This window comes from Amblyomma maculatum, chromosome 5 (assembly GCF_055883805.1).
Source record: "Amblyomma maculatum isolate TAMU_Amacu chromosome 5, ASM5588380v1, whole genome shotgun sequence".
Lineage (NCBI taxonomy): Eukaryota > Metazoa > Arthropoda > Arachnida > Ixodida > Ixodidae > Amblyomma > Amblyomma maculatum.
In genome coordinates, this window is record NC_139348.1 from 147,089,891 (window position 1) to 147,105,382 (window position 15,492).

The following is a 15,492-nucleotide window of genomic DNA, read 5'->3' on the forward strand; positions in this document are numbered from 1 at the left end:
GAGAGTCTGGAAGAATTGCAAACTCTAGTTAAGTATTGCGGAGACGAAGGGGACGCTCTAGGCTTCAGTTTCAGCGCAGTTAAGTCGGGTCTGATGATTTTCAACGGCTCAACTGAACAGGGTCTTAAAATGCAAGGCCTTGAAATACCTAGAGTAGCAGAATATAAATATTTGGGGGTATGGGTAAACGAAGGATTGGCATACATTGGAAAGCATGAGCAATCACTTAAGGCCAAAGGGCGAAGGAATGCCGGGATAATGAAGCATAAGGCATTGTGGGGATACAATAGGTATGAGGTATTGAGGGGTATTTGGAAAGGAATTATGGTGCCCGGACTTACTTTCGGAAATGCGGTTTTGTGCCTAAAATCAGAGGTACAGTCGACATTAGAAACAAATCAGAGATCCGTTGGACGATTAGCGCTAGGTGCCCACGGCAAAACTACAAACGAGGCGGTACAGGGAGATATGGGCTGGGCATCTTTCGAAGTACGGGAAGCTCAGAGTAAAATATTATATGAGGAACGCCTGAGGAAATTGGACAGTAACAGATGGGCAGCTAGGGTATTTAAATACCTGTACCTAAACAGCGTTGACTCACAATGGAGGAAAAGAACTAGGAAACTAACTAGTAAGTATGCTAGTAACAAGGACGGAGAAATAAAGAGCATTAAGCAACAGGTGAAAAACACAGAAGGTAAAAATTGGATAAATTCGATGGAAACGAAACAGAGTGTGGAATTATACCGAAAGTGGAAAATGCAGATCAGGAAGGAAGATTTCTTTGATAACTCAAGAGGCAGTGCCCTACTTTTTGAAGCTAGATCAGGGTGCCTTAGAACACGCAGCTACAAAAAGAAATTTAACAATGGAGATGACGCATGTGCTGTATGTGGAAACTCCAGTGAAACAATTGGCCATATTATACTCGAATGCAATGGTATCCATCCGGAAGTTGATGCAGGCGCAATCACTGTTCCTGAAGCTCTGGGCTTTAGTGATAACAGTGGCCGGGTGAATAAACCGGCGGTGGAAACTAGCAAAAAACGGCTGGAAGATTGGTGGCTTAAAAGCAGAGAAGTGACATAATGTTAGTAATGTAGGAGCAAAATTTAATAAATAAAATGGTGGTTTAGTTAACCATTCTAAATCAATAATTAAGATATAGGGAGAAAAATGAGCATGATAGCTACTGCTACCACCCCGTTTCAAAGGGGACGCTCCTATATTCCATCCATCCATCCATGCGGTTGACCGGCGGGTGGTGGTGGTGGAAACGTTCATTGATTAATTAAAGTTTGCGAACCACAGAGTGGCCCCGCTACATGGACAGCGTCCCTACTCCGGGTCACCGCATGACGAGGCCCCGTCTCGCACCCGTTTCACCAGAGCCCGTTGAGACTCCAGCGAAAAGCAGCTGAGGAGGGCAGTCTCCCATGCCTCTCGCGAAGGCTTAGGTAAGGGGAGAGGTGAGGATTTCGAGTACACGCCCACACCACGTGGAAGATATCACAGGTCTCCCCACAGTGCGAGCATCGCCCATCCATGTTTGGGTCGTTATGTTTTATGATCGCAGGACAGAATAGAGTTCCTGCTTGAAGGCGCCCTAAGTTCGTCCCTCCGATTTACTCAGCCCCTTTGGATGAGCCGGGAAAAGGCGGTGTTTGCCGCTATAATGATTTACTATTTCTTTGAACTGCAGAAGAGGCTGATTTGTCTCCGAGCTAGAATATATTTGAGGAGGCGAGTAAGCGCCTGGGTAGCCGCGTTGCTGTTTCGTTACATGTATATATATACAAGTGGAAAAATCGTCATACTGATTCCAGTTTTATTTGGAGTCGACGTTTCGGCAGGAGCCCCGCCTTTATCAAGACTGAGGGTACATGGTTCTTGTTTGTCTCCTTATAGTGTTGGCAGCTCAACAGGTGATACAAACACAGACGACAGAATATAGGCACATACAGGCAAACCACTGCGCAAGGACAACATACACACACACACGGAGAGCAGGGTAGGCACTAAGGGTCAAGCCGTCCACCCAAGGCGCCGACCGGGAGTCAGCTCTATACAATACAGGCAGCGGCGGAACAACCTCGCAAAAAAAAAAAAAAAGAAAAAGGGGGGGACTGTGGTGGCTGCATATGGTGAATTTGCGCATCTCGCTAAATGATATATATATATATATATATATATATATATATATATATATATATATATTGCATAATGGCAAGATGTAGAGGTAAAAGGGAAAGTGCAATGCAGTGACCACAGGATGGTGAGGTACCGAATTAGCCTAAATCTCAAGAAGGAACGCAACTGATTAGTAAGAAAGAAACCCATCAACGAATTAGCGGTGAGGGGAAGGGCAGAAGAGTTCAGGATCTCGCTACAGAATAGATATTCAGCTCTAACCGAGGATGGCGGCATTACCCTAGAAGCGATGAACAATAATATCAGAGATGTCATTACTGAATGCTCTGTAGAAGTAGCCGGTAGGATAGTAAGAGAGGATACCGTTAAGCTGTCTAAGGAGACGAAAGATTTGATTAAGAAACGCCAGAGTATGAAAGCTTCCAATCCAACAGATCAGATAGAATTAGCCGAGGTAGCAAAGCTAATCAATAAGCGCAAGGTGGCCGATATAAGGAAGTATAACATGGAGAAAATTGAGCCTGCTGTAAAGAAGGAGGAAGGCTTAAAGTGGTAAAGAAGAAATTGTGCATAGGCAAAAAACCAGATGTGTGCGATAAGGGACAAGGCGGGCAACGTCATCACGAATATGGACAAGATAGTCAAAGTAGCCGAGGAGTTCTATACAGATCTCTACAGTAGTCAAAGTAGTCAGGGCCGTAATGAGATGGGCGGTAGGGAAAAACAGACGTTCCACCAATGTCGAAGGACGAGCTCGTCAAGAATGCATTAGAATCTATAAAAAAGGGAAATCAGCTGGAGAAGATCAGATAAGAACAGATTTGTTGAAGGACGGGGGGGGGGGGGGGGGGGGAATCTTGCTAGAAAAGCTGGCCACCCTCTATACGCAGTGCCTGGTGTCATAGACGGTACCGGGACTGTGGCAGAATGCAAACATTGTCCTCATTCATAAGAAAGGGGACTCTAAGGACCTTAAAAATTACAGACCAATCAGCTTACAGTCTGTTACGTATAAGGTATTTACTAAGGAATCTCTAATAGAATCAGGACAACCTTAGAGTGCAATCAAGCAAAGGATCAAACAGGTTTTCGGAAACGGTACTCTACTATCGATCATATCCATACCATCAACCAGGTGATAGAAAAATGCTCGGAATATAACCAGCCCTTATACGTAGCATTCACTGATTACGAAAAAGCCTATGACTCAGTTGAAACCTCGGCGGTGAGGCAGGCATTGCGAAATCAGGGGGAAGACGAGCCGTACGTGAAAATGCTGAAATATATATATAGTGGCTGCACAGCAAACATAGTTCTGCATGAAGAAAGTAACAAAATTCCCACAAAGAAAGGAGTTAGGCAAGGAGACACAATCTCCCCAGTACTATTCACGGCTTGCTTAGAGGAAGTATTCAGAGACTTGGAATAGCAGCAGTTAGGGATAAGGGTAGGTGACGAATACCTCAGTGATCTGCGATTTGCTGATGACATTGCCTTGCTAAGCGAATCGGGGGATTAATTGCAAATAATAACTGATGACGTAGACAGGAAAAGTAGAAAGAGGTAGGCTTGAAAATCAGTATGCAGAAGACTAATGTATTGTTCAACAGCCTCGGGAAGGAACAGCAGTGTACATTAGGTAGCGAAGTACTGGAAGTAGTAGGCTAATATGTCTGCTTAGGACCGGTAGTAACCGCAGATCCGGGCCATGAAAAGCAAATAACAAGAATAAGATTGTGATGGAGTGCATTTGGCAAGCACTCGCAGAATATGACTAGCAGCTTACCGGTATCGCTCAAGGGGAAAGTATACAACAGTTTCATCTTAACTGTACTCACATATGGGGTTGAAACGTGGAGGCTAACCAAAAGGGTTCTACTTAAGTTGAGGACAATCCAGAGGGCTATGGAACGAAAAATGGTAGGGGTAACATTAAGAGATAGGAAGCGTGCAGAGTGGGTCAGAGAAATAACTCGTTACCGACATTCAAGCGGAAATTGAGAAGAAGAAATGGGCATGGGCAGGACATGTAGTGTGAAGAGAGGATAACCGATGGTCGCTTAGGGTGATAAACTGGATTCCAAGAGAAGGAAAGCGTAGCAGGGGGCGGTAGAAAGTTAGGTGTGCGGATGAGGTTAAGAAGTTCGCGGGGGTCAGGTGGATGCAGCTAGCACAGAACCGGGTTAAGTGGAGAAATATGGTAGAGGCCTTCGCCCTGCAGTGGGTATAGTCAGGCTGATGATGATGATGACGATGATATACACTGTACTCTCTGTTTAATTGTGTGACTGGAAGACGTTCGCATGTTTTCAGGAGGGAGTTTGTTGCAGTTGCGAATTTTAAGTCCAAGGTCAAACTTCAACCGAACGGGAACACACCACACGAAAGAGAACACGATACAAGGCTCTTTTGTGGTGCTTTCCCGTTCGGCTGCAGTATCACCTTTGCCACGAGAAAACTTGCTCAGGTACCGAACGTCCTTAAATATAGGTATTCCGCATTTTTATAAAAAAAATCCTGCCATGTTAAGCCTTGGGAATCGTGTACCGTGCACGTAACAGAGAGTGCGCTTTTGAACATTTTGGTACCCGTCTAGTCCCTAAAGGGCTTCAGCGACATCAACTGTACTTGAGAACTGCAGTCTTGTTTATATATGCGGAAATTTTGCGCATTATAGACGTGACAGACGCTAGGGTTGCTTGCTTTTATTTTTTGGCCATTCTTTCTGTAGGGTGCCACAAATCACTTCAGCCTGAACGCACTCATCCGATCAGGAAAGATGTCTTATGCTCAGGCTAGTTGCCGCAACAACAGTGTCTTCCTGGCGTTTGCGGCCAGCACCCAGGGGAAAAAACATATTCACCGGAGCGCACAGGATTCGCATTATAAATTTTTCGTAGAAAGTGAACACGAAACTTCGTAGCAATGCCGTAGACGATCGGCCTTTTACTTTCCTTATTGCGGGTCTTGATAATGCAAACATGATACACATACATTTAAAATTATTTTACGAATATCTAAAAAAAGACAGCCATTCACCTGACCTGGCTTGCAGGCTGCAACGCATTCTCGAGCTGTGCACTGCCCGTCGTACCTATAAAGTTTATAAACTTCCATTCGTGCGTAAGAGCTTTGTCACATTCGACTCGGTTTAGTCATGGTAGATGCTAACAATTGTTTAGCCACTTTATCGTGCCCTTTCTACTGGTTTACGTGTATACGTCGGCGTAGGTGTTCTATCTGAGATAACGCTTCCTGTTTAATCAGGTGCGCATATGCAAACGTTGATGCTGCAGAACCAAAGTCTACATCTTGTGTATACGTTTGGGAATCTCATAGAATCCAGTTCTCCAACTCGTTTTTTACGGCTTACATGATCCTCGCCCGAAGGCAGGTCAATTTATTTTTACTCCGCTTCCCAGTAGAAACGTTCCTTTCTGGGCTGTCACATTTTGCTAGATAGCAGGAAGTGGGGCTGAAGAAAGGTGATGAAAGAACCCTTGCTTTTTTGAATGCATATAATCACGAAGGAGGCTATCTTTTCTGAAGAAATGTACGCTCGAGGAGATTTTGTAAATCAGCAATGGTAGAAGAATGTTAGCAAAGTATCAAAATGCAATTTTCATTATATTTCAAGCGGCTTTTCGCACCAATATGATGGCTTCTCCTCTGCCGCGGCAGACTTGTGCAGCTCTAACTTTGCACAACATGAACGTCGCATGCACAAGAGGAAGTTCCCAGCAACCAGTGTTCGGAAAGCAAGGCCAGAGAGACAGCTGCGATTCCGGAAAACGACCTTGGTGGTGCCAACGAGGGAGCGTGGCGTTTTTTTGTTCTTCTTTTGTGTTGTTGTTGCGACCTCTCTCAACGTAGCAAGGGGTTGATACCGCCGAAGCTTCTCGCGATGTGCGATGAAACTATCCCAGCATAGCGCCCAGATGAGTTCCCAACATGCATTGCACTGCCACGCAGGCATACACTTCTGTAGGTTCGCGGAAGAGCAGCCGAAATATTTGCGCTCAGTTCCAGGGGTGCAATTCTTTATCTTTGTGTGTGTGCGTCTTTCGTTGAAGAAAATTCTGCATCGTATATGCTCTTCTAGATTACATCAAGGTTCTAAAAGCAAGTAAATATATAGTGATCCATACGCATGCATCATCTTGACAAAAATCGGATACCATGTATATGCCAGCATGAGCCTTACAGCGTGATATCTTTATACTGCATTCGATAACATATCTGCAGCGCACTTAAAGCAGGGACCACCTCAGCGAGACAGGGGGGATGTGGGGCGTGCTAAACGTGTTCCTTTACGCCTCGTCGTCTACTCGGGGCGAATGCAGATATGGTCGAAAGGCGGCATAAGAAAACGCTGTCAACATCTGGTTAGGCACTTTTGGAACAGCGTATTGCCGCTTGCATAAGCTAAACGCAACAAGGATTGGGGACGTGAAACTTTTCCGGGTATCCGCAACTTTGTTTCATCGTATGCAAATGGGCACACAACAGAAACTTCATCTCCCCCGTGGCACTATATGCCTTTTAGAAGAGAAGGTACTTTTTTCAGTATAAAGCTAGTTTCGAAGGGACAGCGCGCAGTTATCAACAAACCGACATTTTTTAAGCGAGACTGTACAAGGCTAGTTCGGCCGAAAAGCTTTCGCCGTATCGGTTTGAAAGGAAAGTTTCGAACGAACCGGGAACGTGTCGCAAAAATGCAAACTGCGGCTTGTTGACTTCTCAGTGCGAAAGCACTCCAGAGGAGTGCTAGCGTGTCATATCGTTATAGCGCAGCTGAAGTGTCCTTCTAATTTTTGTTTAAGCCCAGGAGCTGCTGAATACTTCCTTACTCTCCCCCCCCTCCCTTTCTGAAAAAAAAAGCGTAGGACAGTTATTGCACATTTGTTTTGCTATAGAAGAGATGAGGCAAAATAAAATCCTGAATCCCTTTTCATTACCAGGGATTGGACGTACTGAAACGCCCAGAAGTAGCGACGAATTGACTCAGAGGCAAAAAGTGATGTTAGAAGCACGCCACCACATTGGAAACCTTTGAGGTTTGAGCGGACGCTGTGCGGACGTGTTCCGCATGAGCTCCCGCCTTGAGACCGATTTTCGGCGGAACGCGCTGTGCCTTGGACTTGCTTTTTGTGGGATCGTCTGCAGGCAGTTGCCCTGTACCTGTGGACACCATATTTTGGCAAGTGTTCCCCCCCTTTTAGGGGTTTTTTCACGATTAGTACTCGACCACGGTGCGGCAAATCAGGCCTAATCATTAGGCCGAGCCGACGCCTGCGGCACCGGGCTCCGGGGCTGTGACTTGTGGTTGTGGGCCTTTGCAAGGCTGGAGACAATGGAGTACTCCGTTGAGGGAGAATCTATAACGTCCGAAGAGTTCGAGGCGGGAGAATGGACCTGGGTTTTGAAGGCGCAAAATCGATTCAAGAAGTCTGTGTACGGGGATCACTCCGAGAGTAGGCCTACCGAGAAACAGGCGGGCAGCGACGGGCACCAGACGCACGGAGCAGCCCAAGTCAAGCGGGGGAAAGCGCCGGTGTGGAAGAAACGGGGACCGTTTCTGAAGATGCCAGCCAAGGATTTCAAGGTTGTGTGCCGGCCCAAGAATTGGGACTTGAGTATAGTGACGCCGAGGGAGCTCGGATGTGCCTTGAGAGCGGCAGCGGAGCTGACGAACGCGACTGCAGTGGAAGAAGACCTGGTGCGGGTCAATGAGACAAACAACACGATGACGGTGAGCACGCCGTGTATGAATCGTAGTGGGGCATATGCGAATGTAAAGACGCTCAAGCTGGGCGGTCGTGACCTTGAGGTTTCGGCGTACGTGGCGGCGCCGGAGAACTCTGTGCGCGGAGTAATTTACAATGCGTACAACGGATGCCCATTGGCGGAAGTTCGCGCAGGATTCTTGAAGAAGAACGAAGACATGGACATTTTGGATGCCAGACCTTTGGGCAAGTCAAAGGCGATTCAGATCACTTTCGGCGGGAAGCGCGTTCCCCGGCAAGTTATTTATTGGAACTGTCTGTACGCTGTGATCCCGTATAGAGAGTTAGTCGAGACCTGCTATAACTGCAGACGAGTGGGACATCGGGCGGACGTTTGCTATCGTCCGAAGACTAATCTGTGTCGCCGTTGCGGGAAGGAACATCCTGCACCACCGGACGGAGAGTCGCTGACCTGCACGCCGGACTGCATCGTATGCCATGGGGCGCACAGCACGGGAAGCCGCAACTGCAAGTTTCGTCTAGCCCGTCAGCAGCCGACGGGTCTGCAGCACAGCAACGAGGACAAGAGCCAAACTGGCAAGGAAGAGCGGCGTTCGCAGCACAGCAACGAGGACAAGAGCCAAACTGGCAAGGAAGAGCGGCGTTCGAGGCCCAGGAACCGGTCTTCTAGTGGTGCGAGAGGCGATAGCAAGAGAAGGGACCGGTCATCTTCCTTCCCGCCACTGCCCGGACCCGAGCCTGGCAAAGGAGGAGGGCAAGGTTCCGGTCATGGAAGAAGTCCAAGTGCCACAAGGAAAAAGGTGAGCTGGCCAAACGCGGGCTCCCAAAATGAGACTGCTCGAGAGAAGGAGCTACAAAGGCAGGTGTTGCAGCAAGCCGAAACTATCAAAAAGATGGAAGCTAGGATGGCAGAGATGGAACGCGCGCTTAAAACCGGCAGAGTAGAAAGGGTACAGACGCCGCTGGCCCAGGCCCCACAGAAAGCGGCGCAGGCGAACGCTTCTAGCGTGGACGATAACTGTACAGCTATGGAAGTGGAGAATCGGGGGACGGTCAAAAGGCCGCCGCCAGCAGATGAGGGAGCTCATGCAAAGAGAATAGCAGAAACTTCGGCGGCGGACACGCCGCAGCCAGTAGTTAAAGTCACTAGCCTTAGGAGGGACATGCTTACCCTTGCGGAGAGAGTAGGAAAACTGGAAGAAAGACAGGATAGGTTGGAAGGGCGGGTCGACAAGATCGAAGCCAGACTAGGCAAGATTGAGGAGCGTCTTGACGCCTTCACCAATGACTTAAAGGGTTTCCAGACCCAAGTAATGGGTATGTTTAAACACCTAAATGCTATGCTAGAGGCTAGATTGCCTCCCGTAGTCGGCCAGGAGCCGATGTTAGTGAACCTAGTGCCTCACCATGGCCCCTCGCCAGCAAATTGAGGTTTGGCAGTGGAACTGCAGGGGCTTCCGTCGCAAGCGGGGGAACCTGCAGTTGCACATACAAAATCTAGATAGTAAGCCGGACATTATAGCTTTGCAGGAGGCTAGCGGCTCGGTTAAATTACCGGGATTTAAGACATTTACACCACCAGAGATTGATCGAGGGGGCGTATCGAGCGTCTTTACGGCCATGCTAGTCCATCGTAACACCACAGTGATTCAGCATACCATAGATAGCAGCAGGGAGGACTACGTCCTGCTGGAGATTTTAACCAAAAGAAAAGGCGATAAGAGTTTCTTTGCTCTTAATGTATACTCTTCTCCAAAAGACCCGCCGGGGTGGCGCAGTGGTTTCGACGCTCGACTACTGTTCCCAAGGACGCGGGATCGAATCCCGGCCTCGGCGGCAGCTTTTCGGTGGAGGCGAAAAGCAAGGCGTCCGTGTGCTGTGCGATGTCAGTGCATGTTAAAGAACCCCAGGTGGTCGAAATTTCCGGAGTCCTCCACTACGGCGTCTCTCATAGCCTGAGTTGCTTTGGGACGTTAAACCCCACAAACCAAACCAAACCATCTTCTCCAAAAGATAAGGGTGTGGACTTGCCAGACCTTCTGATAAAGACGCAACGGCTAGCGGCTAGGTCTCAACTCATCGTGGTGGGGGATTTCAATGCGCCTCATTCGGAGTGGGGCTACATCCGAGCCAGCCCGAAGGGAAATAAACTTTGGCAGGTTGCCCAGGACCTGCGATGGACGATCTTGAACAACCCACTAGATCATACGAGGATAGGCAACAGTGTGAGCATAGACACCTCTCCAGATCTCACATTTGTGAATGGTATCAGGGATGCAAAGTGGGTAAACACGGGACAGCCACTGGGAAGTGATCACTATATCCTTTCCACGATATTTAGTGCTGCTAAGCACAAAGACAAGGTGAAAGGAACTCGAGTGACGGACTGGGACCGATTTCGGGAAGTCAGGAGTGACACAGTGACCGGGGAAATCGAGGACTTAGGAGCCTGGGTTGAGACACTCAAGCAGGCTGTGAAGAGTACCACAAAAGAGGTTCCAGCGGAGGAGGAGGGCTCTACGGCTGACTCCAGATTGTTACACATGTGGGAAGCACATGCGAGTCTCCTTCGGAGGTGGAGGAAACAAAGGCATAATGGTGTGCTCCGTAGAAAGATGGCCAAGTTAGAACGAGAAATCGAAACGTACACATTGGAGTTGCAGTGCAAACAGTGGGGGCAGATTTGTGACCGGATGAATGGGCAATTCGGATGCAAAAAAACATGGCAGTTGTTGAGGCACCTTTTAGGCCCGACGGCAACCAAATCTGCGCAGAAGGGGCAAATGGCTAGGTTAGTGCACCGGTATCAAGGCACGACTGGGGAGTTTATACATGAACTCCGAAGACGTTACATAAACGCAGAGGCGGGCGGTTGCTTGCCGGATTACTCGGGAGAGGAAAACCTTGAATTAGATGCAGACTTTACGGTGGCGGAGGTGGAGTTTGCAATGGGTCAGCTTCGTACCACGTCAGCAGCGGGTCCGGACGGGGTTACTACTAAGATGCTGAGGAACCTGGATTTCAGGTCAGTAGGGGCACTCACGAATTTGATGAATAAATTTTGGGTGGCCGGGGAGATTCCGCCAGAGTGGAAGCATGCTAGGATTACATTTATTCCTAAAGCAGGGAAGAAGCTCTGCATTGAGAATCTGCGTCCCATCTCGCTAACGTCGTGTTTAGCCAAATTGATGGAGCATGTGGTCCTGAACAGGCTTCAGGGTTATGTAGAGGACAAGGAGTTGATACCTGAAACAATGATTGGTTTCAGGGCTAATTTATCAACGCAAGACGTCATGACACAGCTCAAAAAAGACGTGGTTGATCCTGGGTACGGCACGGGCACCAAGGCTATCTTGGGGCTCGACCTAACTAAGGCCTTTGACAATGTTACCCATGAGGCAATATTGAGGAACCTATCGGACATAAGACCGGGGGATAGAACCTTCCGGTACATCAGATCGTTTCTGGAGGGTAGGACTGCGGAGATTATAGTCGGAGAAATGAAATCGGATCCCTTCCCATTGGGGGGCAGGGGGACACCGCAAGGGTCGGTATTATCGCCGTTCCTATTTAATCTCGCCTTGATCAAGATACCGTCCAGGCTGCAAGGGATATCGGGACTTAAACATACATTTTATGCGGATGACATTACTCTTTGGGTAACAAGAGGCAGTTACGCACATTTGGAAGAAACTCTACAGCACGCAGTGGATATTGTTGAGGAGCTAGCAGGGGAAGCAGGACTCTCATGCTCTCAGCCCAAGTCCGAGCTTTTTGTGCTGAGGGACAAACCAAGAGGGATATATGCGAGGCACTATGTGCCGCCACCGCCTTTAGAGGTCAAAGTGGGGGGCGTACCGGTCGCTGAGGTCCAAACGATCAGGATCCTGGGTATGTATCTGCAGACTAACAGGAAGAATAGCGAGTCCTTGAAAAGGCTTAAAAATACGGTCAATGCTACCGTGAGGCTAATCAGGAGAATCGCCAATCGTAAGAGAGGTGTTAAGGAAAAGGACTTGTGTAAGCTGGTGCAGGCGTTTGTGCTCAGTAGAATAGTGTATGCGACGCCTTATTTGAAGTTGGACGCGACGGAAAAAGGCAAGGTGGAGGCTACGATTAGGCAGGCGTATAAAGCGGCCCTTGGGTTGCCTCACAATGCCTCTACCGAAAGGCTGCTGGGATTAGGGGTGCACAACACCCTAGAAGAACTACGGGAGGCGCACTTGGTGATGCAGCTTTGTAGGCTTTCAAAAACAAAAGCAGGAAGGGACATATTGGAAAGGATCGGCATTGGAGTTGACGCTCCAGCTGGTGACACTAAAATTCAGATTAGGCGGGAAATGCACAAGGGCTTGTACATAAAACCTTTGCCCAAGAACATGCATCCAATGCATCACGAGGACCGCAGGAAGGCAAGAGCCAAAGCTTTACATGCTAAGTACGGGAAGTACAACGGGGCAGTCTATGTAGATGTCGCCGAGTATAAGGACAAGGACGCATTTGCAATTGCGGTGGTGGACGGGCGGGGACGCTTGATCGCCTCCGGATCAGTCAAAACCCGCTCCCCAGAAACTGCAGAGGAAGCGGCGATAGCACTAGCTATTACTAGTAGTAATGCTGACTTGATCTTCAGCGATTCCAAAACAGCCATCCGAAATTTGGCGAGGGGCAGAATATCTGTCACAGCGGCGCGATTGCTGAATCGGGCCACGGGGCGAGGGACTACGGAGGCGGAAATTGTATGGGTACCAGCATACTCTGGGAATCCTGGGAACGAGACGGCTCACAAGAATGCTCGAGGTTTCGTCAGCCGAGTAGGTGAGCCGGACGTTCCGGGAAGGTGCACGAGAGATGGGCTGGTATCCTTTCATGACATTACTAATCATTTCAAACTTGAGCGGAGGATTTACCCACCCCCGGACAAGCAATTGGTGAAGGCGCAGGAATGCGTCTGGCGACGATTGCAGACTAGATGTTTCTTCAACCCATACGTGTTGAGCAAAATCTACCCGGACATTCAGCCGGAGTGCAAATGGTGTCAGGAATTGGCAACCTATGACCACATATTATGGAGCTGTAGCATAGCACCACCACCGGCGGATATTATGCGTGATCCTTCCCTCGAGCAGTGGGAGGCCGTGTTGGCCAGCTCAGACCCGGTCGTCCAGACCAGGGCCGTGGAGTGGGCCACCCAGGTCGCCGTCAGCCATGGGTTGATGGCCATCTAACGCGGATTCATCCATACATGCTCTCTGACGAAAATAAAGTTTTTCCATCCATACGCATGAGTCGCGCGTGCTAAACTCGGGAATTAGCGTGCATAACTTGAGCGCGTGATAAGGCTTCATTTGACATTGAGTTTGACACGTGCACACTTTGTCAAGGTGTCTCATTTGTCCATTTTATGGTGGCACTGCTCACTATAGCGTTTCTCTAGGCAAACCAAAAATTATTCGTATTATGTATGTCGCTTATGTGCAAAATGTGCATCAAACGAGCCAATTGTTTGACCAATTATTGATTTATATTATCTTTGGTGCTCCTGCCTCATGCGCTGATGATCATTGATTCAATCTGTTATGTTTCGCACAACGATGAACCAAAAATATCTAAACAAAATACCAGCCTTCCGCACCAGTGGTACTGTTGGCGTTATTTCGCGCTATCGAAAAATTGGCTGGGGCTTAGCTAAGGTTGAGCCTGTATAACTCGAAGCGGGAAGCTTCGGTGATGCTGCTGGCACTGGCGTCTAGAAACTGCTTTTGAGCATCTTGTCGTCATCGTTTAGCGAGACGCTCCTATCGTTGCTCGGGTCTTTCACTAGGTCGTTTGCCTCTGGCCTTTTCATTCTTCCTTCGCAACTGCTCGGCAATTCCCAAACTTTTGCCGTCTTGGCTACTCTCAGCTGGCATGGCCGAATATCGCTGTTCAGCTTCCTTTCAGTACAACTGTCAGTTCAGTACAGCTGTTCAGCTGTCATTACAGGTTAAAGTACACTACGATGTTAAAAGTATCCGGGGCCTTTCACTATCATACCCCTCAAGGCCTGCTCCGCTTTGAAATGTTCCACTCCGTTCACCACTTTCCGTTTACGCGGAAAACACGGATCATATGGAGCTTGGCAGCGCCCATACCGTATTTTTTTTACCTGCGAGAAATGCTTTCACCCTCTTAGTTTTCTGCTGGTAATCGTTATGGAGTCGACGGCATGCTACTGTGCCGGGGCGATCTAGGCCCAGGCAGATAGGAACGAGTAGAACTACTTCATTTGCTACCGTGTCTGAGTTGCTCTGCGCTATACTGGGACGCTGCAGTTATATAGTTTTGCTGTATCTGTGAAGTGCTACTTCATAAATGGAGTCTAATTTTGCGAGATGTCTTATCTCTGCCATACAGAGATAATTTATAAGCAGGACGTTTCCACTCTCTAATACAGTGCTCGCAAGGACGATAACAGCATGCCTGGTAACAGTTAAGCGGCCTGTATACCTAAAGAGATGATTTCCCTTGTCTAGAATGGCATTCGTAAATTCGAGGAGGCCTTCGTGCGGAGCAAGTGATGAACACTTTTAATTGGTGAAATGTTTTGCGCATGATCGCTTCTTAAACTCCAGGCCCTACTACAGAGCACGTGCGCGAGATAATTGGCACCAAATTTTTAATCCTTAATTGCTTATACTTAAATATGCTGGCACTTGTCTTCCTTTCATTATTTTGTAATGTGATATTAATCTGGAATATTTGCAAGAGAACGCAAGTGTGTCTACGCTATGCCAGATTGTAGGAGCTGATATGTAACGCCTTATCTTGAGTGTTCCTCACCATCTTCCAATCGTGTGCAGTTGAGAGTGGTTGTGAATTTGTTCTCAGACAACGGCTCGCCAAATTAGTTTGCTATCTCCAGCACCGAATTGTGCCGCCATGCATAGTCGCAAGTCAGGTCAATGAATACCTCGTTTCAAAGCCGTGTCATTCAGGTCATCCATTGTTCACGTGATATTCCCAAAAACACATGGCATGACAGTATGGTGCGCGCCAGAGAGCTCGTGGGGAGGGGGGAGCGAGATTATTTCATTTCAATTCCATTGAATTGTGCTTCAGAATGCACCATATCCATGACGTGTCGCTGCCATCAGCCAGGACAAACATCGAATGGAATCAGACGAAATAATTGTATCATACTGACATTGCATGCCTAGCTTGCCTTGTTACTGCTGATAACAAATTCAGAGCATTATGCAAGATTATTTGCTTAGAGATGAAAGCGTGCGAAAAAGTGACCCCTTTGTCTTCACTTTCCGCCTGCTGACAAGATTAAAAACTGTTCCCACGGAAATACACAGCATAGCGAACATAGATCACATAATACTCAATGTGCTCAAGAGTAATGTGTATGGCACGTGGTACATAAACTGTATTTCATGTCATCGCCATGGCCGTGTGATTCACTTTAAGTTGTAAGTCATGGCTGAGAGCCATAACTAAAGACATGGTGAAGGGTTTGGGATGAGTCATGTAAACGTAATTAGTCATAGTCATGAATTGGGGGTCACAAAATGTGATTAGCCATTTGCAAAAACTGGGCCACGAAAAG